The sequence below is a fragment of the Ranitomeya variabilis genome, chromosome 2, assembly GCF_051348905.1.
Source record: "Ranitomeya variabilis isolate aRanVar5 chromosome 2, aRanVar5.hap1, whole genome shotgun sequence".
NCBI classification, from domain to species: domain Eukaryota; kingdom Metazoa; phylum Chordata; class Amphibia; order Anura; family Dendrobatidae; genus Ranitomeya; species Ranitomeya variabilis.
Window position 1 is genome coordinate 801,939,310 of NC_135233.1, and position 18,082 is coordinate 801,957,391.

The 18,082-nt window shown below is 42.2% G+C and overlaps 1 protein-coding gene across 31 annotated transcripts in view; it reads right to left on the minus strand.

Annotated features, from left to right (window-relative positions):
* The window catches only part of RIMS1 (regulating synaptic membrane exocytosis 1), a 535,376-nt gene that overhangs the window by 64,206 nt on the left and 453,088 nt on the right, over positions 1 to 18,082 (minus strand). The window contains exon 1 of one of the 31 annotated variants that reach the window (XM_077289933.1): positions 11,907 to 12,014. The exons of the other annotated variants lie outside the window; for them this stretch is intronic. The gene's annotated coding sequence lies outside the window, so the exon portion shown is untranslated. Of the gene's footprint in view, positions 1 to 11,906; positions 12,015 to 18,082 lie in introns of those variants that run through there. 31 annotated transcript variants of the gene reach the window in all.

The following is an 18,082-nucleotide window of genomic DNA, read 5'->3' on the forward strand; positions in this document are numbered from 1 at the left end:
TGTGCATGTAGCAGAGCTGTGTGTACGTATATGTGAATATGTGGCACAGCTGTGTTTGTCTATATATGCAAATGTAGCATAGCCGTATGTGTCTATATGTGCATATTTAGCAGAGATATGTTTGTTTATATATTCATATGTAGCAGAGCAGTGTGTCTATATATGTGCATATGTAGCAGAGCTGGGTGTGTATAATACACACTGCAGAGACACATTGACAATAGATCTATTAATTCCCTATTCTACCCCAGTGCATTAAAAATAGTAAAAAGAAAGAAACCTCCACTTTACATCATCAGGGAAGTTTTAATTAATAAGAAAAATGTTTTTCCTGTTTTCTGCTGTCAAAACCTGGGGTGCATGTTATAGACCGAAAAATACGGTCATTTTTTCTAATATACCTTATTACTTTATTTTGCTTCCTTCTATCCCAATTTCCAAGCTGCAGTTCTGTTTCAATGCCCCGTCCATGCTCCTTTAGAATGTTAAGGAAGGACGGCACTCTGGCATTATAACTAGGTGCACCGATAGGGTCCCAACCTGTTATACATAAAAAGCGACCGTATCGGGTTATGGCAGCGACAGGAGTCGCCACAGTGTGGGTTGCCATAGGCTCACCTCCCTCTTAGGCACTAGCTTATGCTTGAAACAAAAAGAGCCGGATACCCATATGCTATCTGTTTGAATTTCTCTGAATCTATTTGAACCATTTAGTTTGTAACTGATGAAGGTCCAGTGTCCGAAAGGTTTATGTACACTATCTTCATGCTGTTAATGAATCCACTAAACTGAGTGCCGGATACTTGAACTTTTCATGCTCCTTTGAAGCATCTTAAGGCGATGTTCACACGTTGCATTTTTTATGTATTTTTTTCTGCAGGCAAACCCTGCTCACTTGGCAGTAAAGAAGCAATGTCAAAAAAGCAGATATTGCTTAGTGTTTGCTGCGTTTATGGCTTTTTTGTGAATTTTTACTGAGTTTTTCTCAGAGTACATTTGTCTCTTGCGCATGCTGGTAAAGTTTAGTGCATAAAAAAATACCGCAATCTGAAACTTCAACTTCAGATTTTGGAACCAAAAACGCAGCGAAACCTGATACCTGCATTTCTTGAAGCGATTTGTGTTTTTTGCACTACCCATTGCTTTCAATGGGTGAAAAACGCTGCAAAAACGCTGAAAGGAGGGACGCAGCTCTTTGACAGAACGGTCAGAAAAAAAACTAATGTGTGTGCAGATTTCTGAAATCTCAGACTTTGCTGGTACTGTAAAACGCAGCAAATTTGTGTAAAAAAGCATTTAAAAAACTGCTGCAAAAATGCATGTGAACATAATCTTAAAGAGAACTTGTCATCTTATTCATGCGCCCAAACCGCAGAGGTCATAGACCAGGGAGCCAAGATATTTCATAATCCAATTCAACTAACTCATTGATTTTGAATTAAACTAAAATTAGCCTGGGGTTGATTGACATGTTGAGAAAAAAATACCAACTTAAAAATAACAGCAATTGGCTCCAAAAACCTACACCCAAAGTAGGCCACAGAAATTCTACAAAGAGAAAAGTAAAGTGTAAGCAATAAATCCACTGCATGATTGAGAAAAGCATCCCATGTGTCAATTACACCTTGACCCTCAATGTGTCAGTTGACCGTGGCCATACTGTTATTTCCAATGTGTGCTGCCTATGTAAGCAACATGTTCAGGCGCTGAGCCTGCACTATACCCGGCAGATGCCGTCTGTGTTATGCAGTCTATATAACAGCAACTGCATTGCACTCATCAAATGGGGTCTAGGTACTCAGCAGAGTGGGGTGTGTTGCCCCTAACAAATCACAGAAAAAGTCACTGTGTACTCTTTAGCAGTTGCAAGGTGAATATATTGTGAAGTACACAACATCAATATGCCAAGTAGGATATCATTCTATGCGACAATCTGTATCCTGAACGTTTCAACCCTCCCGAGTCTTTATGACCTTTGTCACTTATGAAGGTAGTATGGATAAGAATGATGCGCATGGTGGTACTGACAATAAATTTACCTTGCAACTATGAAGAAGAACACAGCGGTCTTTTTCTGGGTCACGCAGTCAGTTTGGGGCTTAAAACAGCAGCAATTGGAGCAGAGATCCCATTGCTTCTTTTAACCCATTAAATTACGCTGTTATTCTCTGACAGTGGAATACAAGGCTGTCAGTTCGGGGAATGTGGCATGATGACTGGTTTGCCACGTCAGCCAGAGGCCCACTGAAGGCCTGTGCTATTTTCTTTATGCACTGCAATATTTTAGTATTGTCTAGAGCAATCAATCAGATGTCCAGGAGACAATAAAAAATAAGGAACAGCTTTTAAAAAATGTAAAAAAAATAAAAAAAGTCTTGAAAGTTGAAATTCCTCGACTTCAGCCATTTTGGATCCAACTTTATAAATGGCCCACCCAGGTGTATCCACATAAATGGCCCACCCTGTATATATTATATATATATATACTAGCTGTACTACCCGGCTTCGCCCGGGGTAATAACTGCTGTTAGCAAAATAGAATGTGTTAACAAAAATTTATTCTGCACAAAAAAACCACAAAACAAATAGATAGAAATGTAATTATTAAAAGGCAAAAACTAAGCTAATAGAAGCATTTTACAACATATATTTCAACACCAGAGATATTCCACACAGATTTAACTAAATTGGCCAAGTAATGTGAAGTAATCTTCTACTACTTATTCGAGAGCCTTTTGATAAACGACATTCTTAGTTTTTCCTTCAGGTGCAAAGACAAACAGATTTTTGGCTGTTCCAACTCTTGAACAGGCCACATAAAGTTGACCATGAGAAAAGCATGGAGGTTGTAAATCTAAGCTAGCTGAAGAGCCCGGCGTTGCCTGGGCATAGTAAATATCTGTGGTTAGTTATAGCACCTCACTTCTCTTATTTTCCCATCACGCCTCTCATTTTCCCCATCACATCTTTCATTTTCCCCCTTACTCCTCTCATTCCCCCCTAACACTTGTCATTTCGACCTCACATCTGTCATTTTCCGATCACTCCACTATTTTCCCTCACTCCTCTCATTTTGCACTCACAACTTTTCATTTTCACCTCACACCTCTCATTTTCACCTCAGTATATACATGTTTGTCATCTCCCTTATATATAGTATACACCTGTATGTCATCTCCTGTATATAGTATATACCTGTATGTCATCTCCCCTGTATATAGTATATACCTGCTGTGTGTCATCTCCCCTGTATATAGTATATACCTGTATGTCATCTCCTCCTATATATAGTATATACCTGTATGTAATCTCCTCCTGTATATAGTATATCCCTGTGTCATCTCACCTATATATAGTATATATCTGTGTGTCATCTCCTCCTGTATATAGTATATACCTGTATGTCATATCCTCCTATACATAGCATATACCTGTATGTCATCTCCTCCTGTATATACTATATACCTGTAGGTAATCTGCTCCTGTATATAGTATATACCTGTGTGTCATCTCCTTCTGTATATAGTATATACCTGTATGTCATCTCCTGCTGTATGTAGTATGTACCTGTATGTCATCTCCTCCTCTATATAGTATATACCTGTGTGTCATCTCTCCTGTATATAGTATATATCTGTGTGTCATCTCCTCCTGTATTAGACCTCGTTCACATGTTATTTGGTCAGTATTTTTACCTCAGTATTTGTAAGCTAAATTGGCAGCCTGATAAATCCCCAGCCAACAGTAAGCCCACCCCCTGGCAGTATGTATAAGCTCACACATACACATAATAGACAGGTCATGTGACTGACAGCTGCCGGATTCCTATATGGTACATTTGTTGCTCTTGTAGTTTGTCAGCTTATTAATCAGATTTTTATTTTTGAAGGATAATACCAGACTTGTGTGTGTTTTAGGGCGAGTTTCGTGTGTCAAGTTGTGTGTGTTGAGTTGCGTGTGGCGACATGCATGTAGCAACTTTTGTGAGATGAGTTTTGTGTGGCGACATGCGTGTAGCAATTTTTTGTGTGTCGAGTTGCATGTGACAGGTTAGTGTAGCAAGTTGTGTGCAGCAAGTTTTGCGCATGGCGAGTTTTGCGCGTGGCGAGTTTTATGTGTGGTGCCTTTTGAGTATGTGCAAGTTTTGTGTGAGGCAACTTTTGCATGAGTTGCAACGTTTGTGCATGTGGCAATTTTTCCGCGTGTGCAAGTTTTGCGTGTGGCGAGTTTTCCATGAGGTGAGTTTTGCACGTGTGGCGAGTTTTGCATGTGGAGAGTTTTGCGCGTGGCGAGTTTTGAGCGGCGACTTTTGTGTTTCAACTTTTATGTGGCGAGGTTGGTGTATGTGTGGTGAAATGTGCGCTGAGGGTGGTATATGTGTTCGAGCACGTGGTAGTGTGTGGCGCATTTTGTGTGTGTTCATATCCCCGTGGTGGTGTGGTGATTATCCCATGTCGGGGCCCCACCTTAGCAACTGTACAGTATATACTCTTTGGCGCCATCGCTCTCATTCTTTAAGTCCCCCTTGTTCACATCTGGCAGCTGTTAATTTGCCTCCAACACTTTTCCTTTCATTTTTTCCCCATTATGTAGATAGGGGCAAAATTGTTTGGTGAATTGGAAAGCGCGGGGTTAAAATTTCACCTCACAACATAGCTTTGACGCTCTCGGGGTCCAGACGTGTGACTGTGCAAAATTTTGTGCCTGTAGCTGCGACGCCTCCAACACTTTTCCTTTCACTTTTTCCCCATTATGTAGATAGGGGCAAAATTGTTTGGTGAATTGGAAAGCGCGGGGTTAAAATTTCACCTCACAATATAGCCTATGACGCTCTCGGGGTCCAGACGTGTGACTGTGCAAAATTTTGTGGCTGTAGCTGCGACGGTTCAGATGCCAATCCCGGACATACAACATACACACATTCAGCTTTATATATTAGATATCGGACCTATGAGGATGTGGGAATATCAAATATGATATATATATCGTATATATATCATATTTGGTATTCCCACATCCTCATACGTTTGATCTACGAAAATATAATATTAATTACAATAGCCTGAACAGTAAAAGAGTAAAAGACAAGGAGGAAATTAATCAAACCATTAGAATTGTTATTTTTTTGGTCACTGTGATTCTACTTCAATATGCAACACGAAGCTATCAAAATCTTGCATGTACATCAAAATAGTAACAACAAAAATGTCAGCTCACCATGCAAATACAGGCTCTCACACAACTCCATTAATGAGTATCAGAAAATAGCAACACATTTTTGTTTTAGAAACTTCAGTTTTTTCTTTCCACCATGTAAATAATACAAAACTTTACAGGGTGGGTATTGCTATTATCATACTCACAGGTCATTTCAATAATGTATAATTAAAACAAAAAAAACAAAGCCGGAACTGTGTTTTTTTGCCATTCAAAAATGCTTTGAATCCCCCTCTCCCCGATTCCCTGTACATTTTATGTCAAAATAAATTAGGTCATTCAAAACTACAAATTGTTTCACCCAATTCAAGCTCCACATACGGCTTTACAACAAAAAAATAAAATAAGACTAAAAAATAAGTGGCATTCGTTACCGTATTATTTTGTACTTTTTTTTATTCCAAAGTCATATGGGAATACCGAGTGAAGACACACAGACTGGGCTACAGCTGTTTCGCGTCAAATTATGCTTCATCTGGAACTCGCAAAAATGGAAAAGCACCCAGTTATGAAGGGTTACAAGAGTTAAACAGTAGAAATAGTTTAATTCCAATTTCGTACAAGCAGCATCTACCTATTTCTAGAAACCAAGAGTGATCATCTTGTTCACAAGAAAACGTTAACACGCAGACTGACAACTTATTACTATTTCCAAATGGCCACCATATGTAATCAGAATAGTTGTAAATAACATGCAGTAAGGATCTAATCTGAGACATATCCACAGCACACATATAGGCAAGATAAAATTACCATAATCACTATGTAAGTGCGCCAATGACCAGCCATTTAGATAATACTTCCATGGAAATGAAGGCTTATTTAAATAATATAAAGCATTCAGCCAAAGAAAAACGCAGAATGACTGTAATTTAATCTTCTCAAAAGTTTGCACTTAGAGATGTAAAAAGCATGAAACTGTCTTTTAGCATCTCTGCATTCTGTTATTTGGATTAATCTTACATAATGTATTTGAAATATATGTTGATTTACCAGGAATAGGATACAACACCATATGGGATTTCATAAATGGGGTTACTCCCATTTTATAAAGTAGATGACTAAGATGTCAGCTCTCCTTGGGGAAAGTCAATCACCTCCTAATGAATCCCACTTGAGTATGGGCTGTGATGTCCTTAACTTCTCAAAATGTATCTTAGGTCGATTTTACATGTCCATTTCCGGTATCAGAAAAAATGGTACCGGAGATATCCATGTCCATGTGTTGTGAATGTAATACTTGTGGCACACGTGTGTTGCATCAGTACCACACAGACGGCCACCGGGGAAGAAACGCTACTGTAAGTGCTGTTCCCCGGCGGCAGGTGCTGAAGACGGTTCTCATCATTTCTCATCATTCTCCCCTGGTCTGCCAGTGCGAGCAGAGGAGAATGATGAGAGTTATAATAAAGTCTGAACAATGACAGCAGGTGACTTTTGTCACCCTTATTCCCTTCATCCGACACCTGCTGCCACTAATAACAGTGACAGCAGGAGCAGATGATGGGGGTATCCCTCAGCCACCGCCTGCGATCTAACGAAATAAATGAAATAAATGAATGAAAAACCCGACGTGGGTTCCCCTCTATTTTCTTGAACGAACCAGGCAAAACTCACAGCTGGGGGCTGCATCCCCCAGCTATAAGCTTCAGCAAGGTTGGTTATCAAGAACAGAAGGGTCCCCATGCTGTTTTTTTTTAATTATTTAAATAAATAATTTAAAAAAATGGCGTGGGGTCCCCTACATTTTTGACAACCAGCCTTGCTAAAGCTCACAGCTGGGGGCTGGTATTCTCAGGCTGCTAAGGGGCCATTGATATAGGCCCCCAGCCTAAAAACAGCAGCCTGTAGCTCCTTTAATATTCTTAATTAAACCATACTTACAACCTCGCCTAATTCCCCAAAGCCCTCGATCTCCTGTAATAAAAATAAAATAAAAAAACAATATACCATACCTGTCCGTCCTTGTGTCCCAAGCCGTAATCCATGTCTGGGGCTAAATAGTTTTCAACTTACAGTAGATGGTGCCAAAATGGGACCGTTCCAGCTGAAAACCACTGGTGAATGAGATGCTGAGAGCACAGCATCATTCACCAGAACTGCCGTGACCTCCGGATCGTGGGAAAATGCCAGTGATGATGTCACCGCTGGTGAATGAAACAAGGAATGGAAGCACTGGAGGCTCCAGGCTGACAGGACACCAAGAAAAAGGTATGGTGCACGTACTAGAAGCACTGGAGGCCACAGACAGTAAGGACATCAGAAAGAAGGTATGGTGCAGGTACTAGAAGCACTGGAGACTAGGGTTGAGCGAAACGGGTCGACCATTTTCAGAAGTCGCCGACTTTTGGCAAAGTCGGGTTTCATGAAACCTGACCCGACCCCTGTGTGGGGTCGGCCATGAGGTCGGCGATCTTCTGAATCTGGTATCAGAATTCCGATACCGAGTTCCGATATGTTTGCGATATCGGAAATCGGTATCGGAATCCACATTTAAGTGTAAAATAAAGAATTAAAATAAAAAATATTGATATACTCACCTCTCCGATGCAGCCTGGACATCGCCGCTGGTAACGGGCATCTTCCGTTCCTAAGAATGAGCGCGTTCAGGGCCTTAGAAGACGTCACGGCTTTGTGATTGGTCGCAGCGGCCCACGTGACCGCTCAGCGACCAATCACAAGCCGTGACGTAATTCTCTCAGGTCCTAAATTCCTCATTCTAGGAATTTAGGCCATGAGAATTACGTCACGGCTTGTGATTGGTCGCTGAGCAGTCACGTGGGCCGCCGCGACCAATCACAAAGCCGTGACGTCATCTAAGGCCCTGAACGCGCTCATTCTTAAGAAGGAAGGCTGCCGGAAAGAAGCCGAGGGTGAGTATATTCCTATTAGGTATATACTCACCCTCGTACGTGCCCTGCTTCTTTCCGGCAGCCTTTCTTCTTAAGAATGAGCGTGTTCAGGGCCTTAGATGACGTCAAGGCTTTGTGATTGGTCGCGGCGGCCCACGTGACCGCTCAGCGACCAATCACAAGCCGTGACGTAATTCTCATGGCCTAAATTCCTAGAATGAGGAATTTAGGACCTGAGAGAATTACGTCACGGCTTGTGATTGGTCGCTGAGCGGTCACGTGGGCCGCCGCGACCAATCACAAAGCCGTGACGTCATCTAAGGCCCTGAACGCGCTCATTCTTAGGAACGGAAGATGCCGATTACTACCAGGGCTCGTCAGAGGGTGAGTATATCAATATTTTTTATTTGAATTCTTTATTTTACACTTAAATATGGATCCCAGGGCCTGAAGGAGAGTTTCCTCTCCTTCAGACCCTGGGAACCATAGTATTCCATTGCACTGCATTGGGTTTCGCGTTTCGGCCGACCCCGACTTTTTTATAGGATCGGCCGATGGTATGGTGCAGGTACTAGAAGCACTGGAGACTAGGGTTGAGCGAAACGGGTCGACCATTTTCAGAAGTCGCCGACTTTTGAGAAAGTCGGGTTTCGTGAAACCCGACCCGATCCTATAAAAATAAAAGTCGCTCAACCCTACTGGAGACCCCAGGCAGACAGGACACCAGACAGAAGGTATGGTGCAGGTATTAGAAGCACTGGAGACCACAGGCAGACAGCCCACGAGAAAGAAGGTACAGTGCAGGTACTGGAAGCACTGAAGGCTGCAGGAAGACAGGACACCAGAAAAAGGTATGGTACAGGTACTAGAAGCACTGGAGACTGCAGGCAGAAAGGACACCAGAAAGAAGGTATGTTGTAAGTACTAGAAGCACTGGAGGCTGCAGGCAGACAGGAAGCCAGAAAAAAAGGTATGATACAGGTACTAGAAGCACTGGAAATCGCAGGCAGAAAGGATATCAGAAAGAAGGTATGGTGCAAGTACTGGAAGCACTGGAGACTGCAGGCAGACAGGCACCAGAAAGAATGTATGGTGCAGGCACTAGTACTGGAGGCCACAGACAGAGAGGACACCAGAAAAAAGGTATGGTGCAGGTACTAGAAGCACTGGAGACCGCAGGCAGACAGGACACAAGAAAGAAGGTATGATGCAAGTACTGGAAGCACTGGAGGCTGCAGGCAGACAGGACACCAGATATAAGATATGGTGCAGGCACTAGAAGCACTGGAGGCTGCAGGTAGACAGGACACCAGAATGAAGGTATATTGCAAGTACTGAAAGCACTGGAGGCCGCAGGCAGACAGGACACTAGAAAGAAGGTATGGTGCAGGTACTGGAAGCACTGGAAACCGCAGGCAGACAGGACACATGAAAACTAAGAGTCGTAATAACAAGACACAGGTGTGTGTCCTGGTGCGCTTTGGCAGATAATCACAGAGGATCAAACATGGCCACTTGCAAAACCAATCAAGATGCCGAGATGCGTAACAGATGCTCTTAGATTAGGTGGCAAAACTTGGTGACAGATTCCCTTTAACCCGTTCACAACCTTTGACGTATAATTATGTCTAAGTTTGTGTCCCTGCGTTTGATGTGGACTCACACGCCAAGCCCATATCTTTCCCCGCACATGACAACGGATTCTGCAGTGGCTGATAACAAGATAAATCCCACTATCAATCACTGACAGTGGGATTTAACACGCTCAGTAGGAAGCACGTAATACATCCCGCGATCACGTGACAAGGGGTGCAGATGGGTTATCATGACAGCCGGGGGTATGCTGATGACCTCCAGTGCCTGTCATTACATTACTCCTGGCCAGCGTCCATAGGAGATCGTGATTTTTGCTATACATAGAAGTGCTGAAGCACTACTATGTACAGTATAAGCGAGCAGACGATCACAGCTTCTAGTCTCCTAAGTGGACTATTGCAGTCAGTAAAAACTGAGGAAAAAAAGTATTTAAAAATATAAAAGAAAATTAAAAAAACACAGAAAAGTCTAATCACCCCCCCCCCCTTTAACTCCATTGAAAAAAATACACATATTTGGTATTGATGTGTTCATTAAAGTCCGATCTATCAAAATATACAGTAAATTAATCTGATCGATAAGTGTCAAAGCGAGAAAAAAAAATCAAAATGCAAGAATTACTTTTTTTAGCTGCCTCAACATTGCAAAAAAAGGCAATCAAACCATTGTATCAAAAAAGCTATCAATAAAAGCGTCAGCTCAGGGTGCAAAAAATAAGCTTTCGCACAGCCTCATATCCTGAAAAATGAAAACACTATAGGGTCTTGGAAAAAGGCGACATGAGCAAAAAAAAAAAAAAATTCTTTCAATTTTAAGAATTTTTTTCACCACTTAAATAAAAAAACCTATATATGTTTGGTATCTGCGTACTTGTACTGCCCTGGGGAATCATATTGCCAGGTCAGTTTTACCATATAGTGAATATCATAAATAAAAAAAAACACAAAAAACAATTATGGATTTGCACTTTTTTTGCAATTGTGTCAAGTGCCATGAATTTACAAATTATAATGAATCTATAACATCAGTCATGAATCTTATAAAAACAGAACCATCAGACTAATTTGAGTGAAGAAAATTGCTGGATTTGCAAGTAACACTGTAGAAACATACAGGGGAAGAATTTCTATCACTTAAAGGGAATCTGTCACCAGCTTTTGCCAGCAATATGATGTAAATATGGAGACTCTGATTCAAGCACTGGGATACTTACTGGGTTGCTTGCTGTAGTTTTGATAAAATCCTTATTTTATCAGATGATTATAATTACAGTAAAAGATTGCTGACATATGATGCTCCATGATCATTAGCTCTGTATGACCCTGTCCCACCACTGATTGACAGTTTTCTGCCTATGCACAGTGTACACAGAAAGCTGCCAATCAGCGGTGTGGGTGGGATTATACAGATCTCAGCATTCAGAGAATTGATAGATCTGCTGCGCATAGATTAGTGATTTTATCAAAACTGTAGCAAGCAGCCCAGCAAATGATACATTGATGGAATCATAGTCTCTGACTCTGTGATGTGGTGTCAAAAACCTGGTCACAAATTGCCTTTAACAGAAACCTTCCTTGTTCCCTAATATTCCTGAATACATGACTTGTGTTTAGATAAAAAAGTGCTTGTTATGGGCAATAATGTGAGCGGAACCATCAGTTTAGTTGTCAAATATGAATTGAAAGATGAATTAAACATGTATTACACACGGGGTAGGGGAAAATGTGACATACGCATACACAAATAATCCATACTAAGGAAGGCACTATAAGATTAGTCAGCAGCAATGCTTTATACCTGACAGCCCAACAATAGCAAGGGGTGAATAAGACTTATTTTATATGGTCATTAAACGAATAATTCTGTCATTCATAGAAAACTATGAAATCAAAATAATAAAATATTGTAACAAAATGGCATTTATGCATTACTTTCACTACCAAACACATAAACCATAGCAACCATTGTTATAAAACCATACTACAAGTACTGTTAAAATGTGAATGCTGTGAGTGATATTGGCCATCAGTTTTACTAAATATCATATGATCAAACGTTATCACATTACAGCAGATTCTTGAATATTTTCAATGTCAGTGCAATATGACTGAATATAAAGTTTCAATAAAAAGTTATAAAATTTAAATACAGCTAAAAAAAATGTGTGTTCTATCATGATGCAATTAGATTCAGACACATAACCTGCATGTCACAGTTCACTAGAATAGGATATATACTCACTTGCGCGGATTGTGATCCGGAGAAAAACTAAACACAAAGCAAAAAGAACAGAAAAAGCTTAAGATGGACGGTAAAGTAACGTAAAATCCAAAACGTTCACTGTTCCTGCCACACGTTCCTGTCTCATGGAAGAAAAGCAAAATATGCACCATGCGATCAACTACGCAGAAAGGTTTGTTTAGAACATGAGGCCTTATTAGGTAATCTTTTTTTGCAGATGAGTAAGTAGAATCGAACGGTGTCAGTGATCTATTAATGCCAGGAACTTTTTAACTTTAAATAAACATAAAGGAACATTTATTCTGAAAGTTAAAGTGATTAATATTGGTAAATGACATATTTTACAAACTGAGCTCTGTGGTGCCATAATAAAGCCTATTATGTAGGATTCCGTATGAATCGGACAGAAAATAAACAGGATTTTAAGATAGAAGAGCAAAGATGTTTGAAAAGTTTAGAGTTTAGTTACACGCTTGACGGGTTTCAGTAGATAAATGCCCACGGCTGCAGATTACTATAAAGAAACAAACCTGGTTATACTCACCTTCCTGAGGTCCCCTGGCGTATCTGCGCCATTGCTCTTGGTGTATGGCATTGGCTGCGGTGCGGAAGTCACATTGACAGAATGTCAGCCAACCTATGTGGTCATTTACTGAAAGGAAGCAACCCCTTTAAGTATGGTTAAATACAGGTGCATCTCACAAACTTAGAATATCATCAAAAAGTTAATTTATTTCAGTTCTTCAGCTGAATAATTTACATCTGATAGCCAGCATAAGTACATGTGGGGGTTGCCTGGTTGCTAGGTAATCCCCACATGTACTTATGCTGGCTAGATGTAAATCATTCAGCTGCGGCAAGAAAAACTAAAACACCGGGCACTACAAAATACTCAGAGGACCCCCGAGCATGCTAGAGAAATCTCGAGTAACGAGTATATTCGCTCATCACTATTAATAACACCAGCTTGAAAAATGATTTTAAAATCCAAAATGTTGGCCTACTGAAATGTATTTTCAGTAAATGCACTCAATACTTGGTTGGGGCTCCTTTTGCATCAATTACTGCATCAATGCAGCATGGCATGGAGGCGATTAGCCTGTGGCACTGCTGAGGTGTTATGGAAGCCCAGGTTGCTTTGATAGCAGCCTTCAGCTTGTTTGCATTGTTGGGTTTAGTGTATTGTTATGATCCTTAGTGGTTGAGGATCACAAATTACTCCAACTAAGTAACAAACATAGGACAAGCTCTAGGGAGGTGGCAAACTGAACTGACCGCAAATCTGAACCTATCCAAACACACTAGAAGTAGCCGGTGAACGTGCCTAAAAATCCTAGACGTCTCGAGCCAGCCTGAGGAACTAACTACCCCTAGAGAGAAAGAAAGACCTCTTTTGCCTCCAGAGAAATAATCCCCAAAGATATAGAAGCCCCCAACAGATAATAACGGTGAGGTAAGAGGAAGGCACATACACAGATTCAGCAAATGAGGCCCACTAATACTAGATAGCAGAAAATAGAAAAGGGAATCTATGCGGTCAGTAAAAAACCCTTACAAAATATCCACTCTGAGATTTCAAGAACCCCCACACCAACTAACGGTGTGGGGGGAGAAACTCAGTCCCCTAGAGCAACCAGCAAGCGAGGAAATCACATTTTAGCGAGCTGGACTAAAAACATAATGAACACTGATAATCAAAAAATGATCAAACAAAAACTTAGCTTGTCTTGAGAGACTGGGAGCAAGGTAGACACAAGGAATCTGAAGAGCACTGAACACATTGATAGCAGGCAAGGAACTGAGTCTCCAGGTGAGCTAAATAGGAAACCAACCAAGAATAACAAACCAGCTGATGCAGCCAACCTGCAGAAAGACAACACTACACAGTACCGCTTGTGACCACTAGAGGGAGCCCAAAAATAGAATTCACAACAGTACCCCCCCTTGAGGAGGGGTCACCGAACCCTCATCAAGACCCCCAGGGCGATCAGGATGAGCCGCGTGGAAGGCACGAACCAAATCGGCCGCATGAACATCAGAGGCGACAACCCAGGAATTATCCTCCTGACCATAGCCCTTCCACTTAACCAAATACTGAAGCCTCCGTCTAGAGATACGAGAATCCAAAATCTTCTCCACCACGTACTCCAATTCGCCCTCGACCAGCACCGGAGCAGGAGGCTCAACAGAAGGAACCACAGGTACCACATACCTCCGCAACAAAGACCTATGGAACACATTATGAATGGCAAACGATGCTGGGAGATCCAAACGAAAAGACACCGGGTTAAGGATTTCCAAGATCTTATAAGGACCGATGAAGCGAGGCTTGAATTTAGGAGAGGAGACCTTCATAGGAACATACCGAAAAGACAGCCACACCAAATCCCCAACCGAAGTCGGGGACCCACACCGCGGCGGCGGTTGGCAAAGCGCTGAGCCTTCTCCTATGACAACCTCAAATTGTCCACCACATGGTTCCAAATCTGCTGCAACCTATCCACTACAGAATCCACCCCAGGACAGTCAGAAGGCTCAACCTGACCCAAGGAAAAACGAGGATGGAAACCAGAATTGCAGAAAAAAGGCGAAACCAAAGTAGCAGAACTAGCCCGATTATTAAGGGCAAATTCGGCCAATGGCAAAAAAGTCACCCAATCATCTTGATCAGCAGAAACAAAACATCTCAAATAAGTTTCCAACGTCTGATTAGTTCGCTCGGTTTGGCCATTAGTCTGAGGATGGAAGGCCGACAAAAAAGACAAATCAATGCCCATCTTAGCACAAAAAGTCCGCCAAAACCTGGACACAAACTGGGATCCTCTATCAGACACAATATTTTCAGGAATGCCGTGCAAGCGAACCACATTCTGAAAAAATAGAGGAACCAAATCGGAGGAAGAAGGCAACTTAGGCAAGGGCACCAAATGGACCATCTTGGAAAAACGATCACACACCACCCAGATAACAGACATTTTCTGAGATACTGGAAGATCCGAAATAAAATCCATGGAAATGTGCGTCCAAGGCCTTTTCGGAACAGGCAAAGGCAAAAGCAAACCGCTGGCACGAGAACAGCAAGGCTTAGCCAGAGCACAAATCCCACAAGACTGCACAAAGGAACGCACATCCCGCGACAAGGAAGGCCACCAGAAGGACCTAGCCACCAAATCTCTGGTACCAAAAATCCCAAGATGACCCGCCAACACCGAAGAATGAACCTCGGAAATAACTCTGCTGGTCCATCTATCCGGGACAAATAGTCTCTCTGGTGGACAACGGTCAGGTCTATCCGCCTGAAATTTCTGCAGCACTCGTCGCAAATCTGGGGAAATGGCAGACAAAATCACTACCTCTCTGAGAATACCAGCCGGCTCAGAAACTCCCGGAGAATCAGGCACAAAACTCCTAGAAAGTGCATCAGCTTTCACGTTCTTCGAACCAGGCAGGTATGAGACCACAAAGTTGAAACGGGAGAAAAACAACGACCAACGAGCCTGTCTAGGATTCAGGCGCTTGGCAGATTCAAGGTAAATCAGATTTTTGTGATCAGTCAAGACCACCACACGATGTTTAGCTCCTTCGAGCCAATGTCGCCACTCCTCAAATGCCCACTTCATAGCCAACAACTCCCGATTACCAACATCATAATTCCGCTCGGCAGGGGAAAACTTTCTTGAAAAGAAAGCACATGGCTTCATCACAGAGCCATCAGAGCTTCTCTGCGACAAAACAGCCCCTGCTCCAATCTCAGAAGCATCAACCTCGACCTGGAAGGGGAGAGAGACATCTGGCTGACATAAGACTGGAGCTGAAGAAAACCGGTGCTTCAGCTCCCGAAAGGCCTCCACAGCCACAGGAGACCAATTAGTCACATCAGAACCCTTCTTGGTCAAATCCGTCAAAGGTTTAACCACGCTAGAAAAATTAGCGATGAAACGACGGTAAAAATTAGCAAAACCCAAGAACTTCTGAAGACTCTTAACAGACGTGGGCTGAGTCCAGTCATGAATAGCCTGGACCTTGACTGGGTCCATCTCCACAGTAGAAGGAGAAAAAATAAAACCCAAAAAGGAGACCTTCTGTACTCCGAAGAGGCATTTTGAGCCCTTCACAAATAAAGCATTAGCACGCAGGACCTGAAACACCATCCTGACCTGCTTCACATGGGACTCCCAATCATCAGAAAAGACCAAAATGTCATCCAGATAAACAATCATAAATTTATCCAGATATTCTCGGAAGATGTCATGCATGAAGGACTGAAACACAGAAGGAGCATTAGAGAGTCCAAAAGGCATCACCAAGTACTCAAAATGGCCTTCGGGCGTATTAAATGCTGTTTTCCATTCATCTCCCTGCTTAATGCGCACAAGGTTATACGCACCACGGAGATCTATCTTGGTGAACCAACTGGCACCCTTAATCCGAGCAAACAAATCAGACAATAGTGGCAAAGGATACTGAAATTTGACTGTGATTTTATTCAGAAGACGATAATCTATACAAGGTCTCAAAGAACCGTCCTTCTTGGCCACAAAAAAAAAATCCTGCACCAAGAGGGGAAGAGGATGGGCGAATATGTCCCTTCTCCAAAGACTCCTTTATATAACTCTGCATCGCGGCATGCTCTGGTATAGACAAATTAAAAAGTCGTCCCTTAGGGAATTTACTACCAGGAATTAAATTTATAGCACAGTCACAATCCCTATGAGGAGGCAGGGCACGGGACCTGGGCTCATCAAATACATCCTGGTAGTCAGACAAAAACTCAGGGACCTCAGAAGGAGTGGAAGAAGCAATAGACACCAACGGAGTATCGCCATGAATTCCCTGACAATCCCAACTTGACACAGACATAGCTTTCCAATCTAAAACTGGATTATGAGCTTGCAGCCATGGCAGACCCAAAACGACAACATCGTGCAAATTATGCAGAACAAGAAAGCGAATCACCTCCTGATGTACGGGAGTCATGCACATGGTCATTTGCGTCCAATACTGAGGCTTATTCTCAGCCAATGGCGTAGCATCAATTCCCCTCAGAGGAATAGGAAATTCCAAAGGCTCCAGGACAAAACCACAGCGCCTGGCAAACGACAAATCCATCAGATTCAGGGCAGCACCCGAATCCACAAAAGCCATAACCGGGTAGGACGACAAAAAACAAATCAAAGTAACAGACAAAATAAATTTAGGCTGTATAGTACCAATGGTGACAGGTTTTTTTTTTTAAGCGTTTAGAGCATGCTGAGATAACATGAGTAGAATCACCACAGTAAAAACACAACCCATTTTGACATCTATGACTTTGTCGCTCAATTCTGGTCAGAGTTCGGTCACATTGCATAGACTCAGGTCTCTGTTCAGAAAATACCGCCAAAGGATGAGCAGATTTGCGCTCCCACAAACGCCGATCAACCTGAATGGCTAAAGCCATAGAATCACTCAGACTTGCAGGGGTGGGAAACCCCACCATAACATTCTTAACGGCCTCAGAAAGACCTTCTCTGAAATTTGCAGCCAGGGCACACTCATTCCATTGAGTAAGCACCGACCATTTCCGAAATTTTTGACAATACACCTCTGCTTCATCCTGACCCTGAGAGATAGCCAGCAACGCTTTTTCTGCCTGATTCTCAAGATTAGGCTCCTCATAAAGCAGTCCAAGAGCCAGAAAAAATGCATCTACATTAAGCACTGCAGGATCTCCTGGCGCCAGAGAGAAAGCCCAATCTTGAGGGTCGCCACGCAACAAGGAGATAACAATTTTAACTTGCTGAGTGGAATCACCAGAGGAACGAGGTCTCAGAGATAGAAATAACTTACAATTATTCTTAAAATTTAGAAACCTAGATCTATCTCCAGAAAACAACTCAGGAATGGGTATCTTTGGTTCTGACATAGGGCTATGAATAACAAAATCCTGAATACTTTGCACCCGTGCAGTAAGATGATCCACACTAGAAGTCAGAGTCTGAACATTCATGTCTGCAGCTGAGCTCAAAACCACCCAGAGTTCAAGGGGATGAAAGAAGCTAAACAGACTGCAGCAAAGGAAAAGCGGGAGGAAAAAAAAAATAAATAAATAAAAAGTACTCAGGTCTTCTTTCTAACCCACTTCTGCGATGCATTAAACACTTTTAGGCCTGCTATACTGTTATGATCCTTAGTGG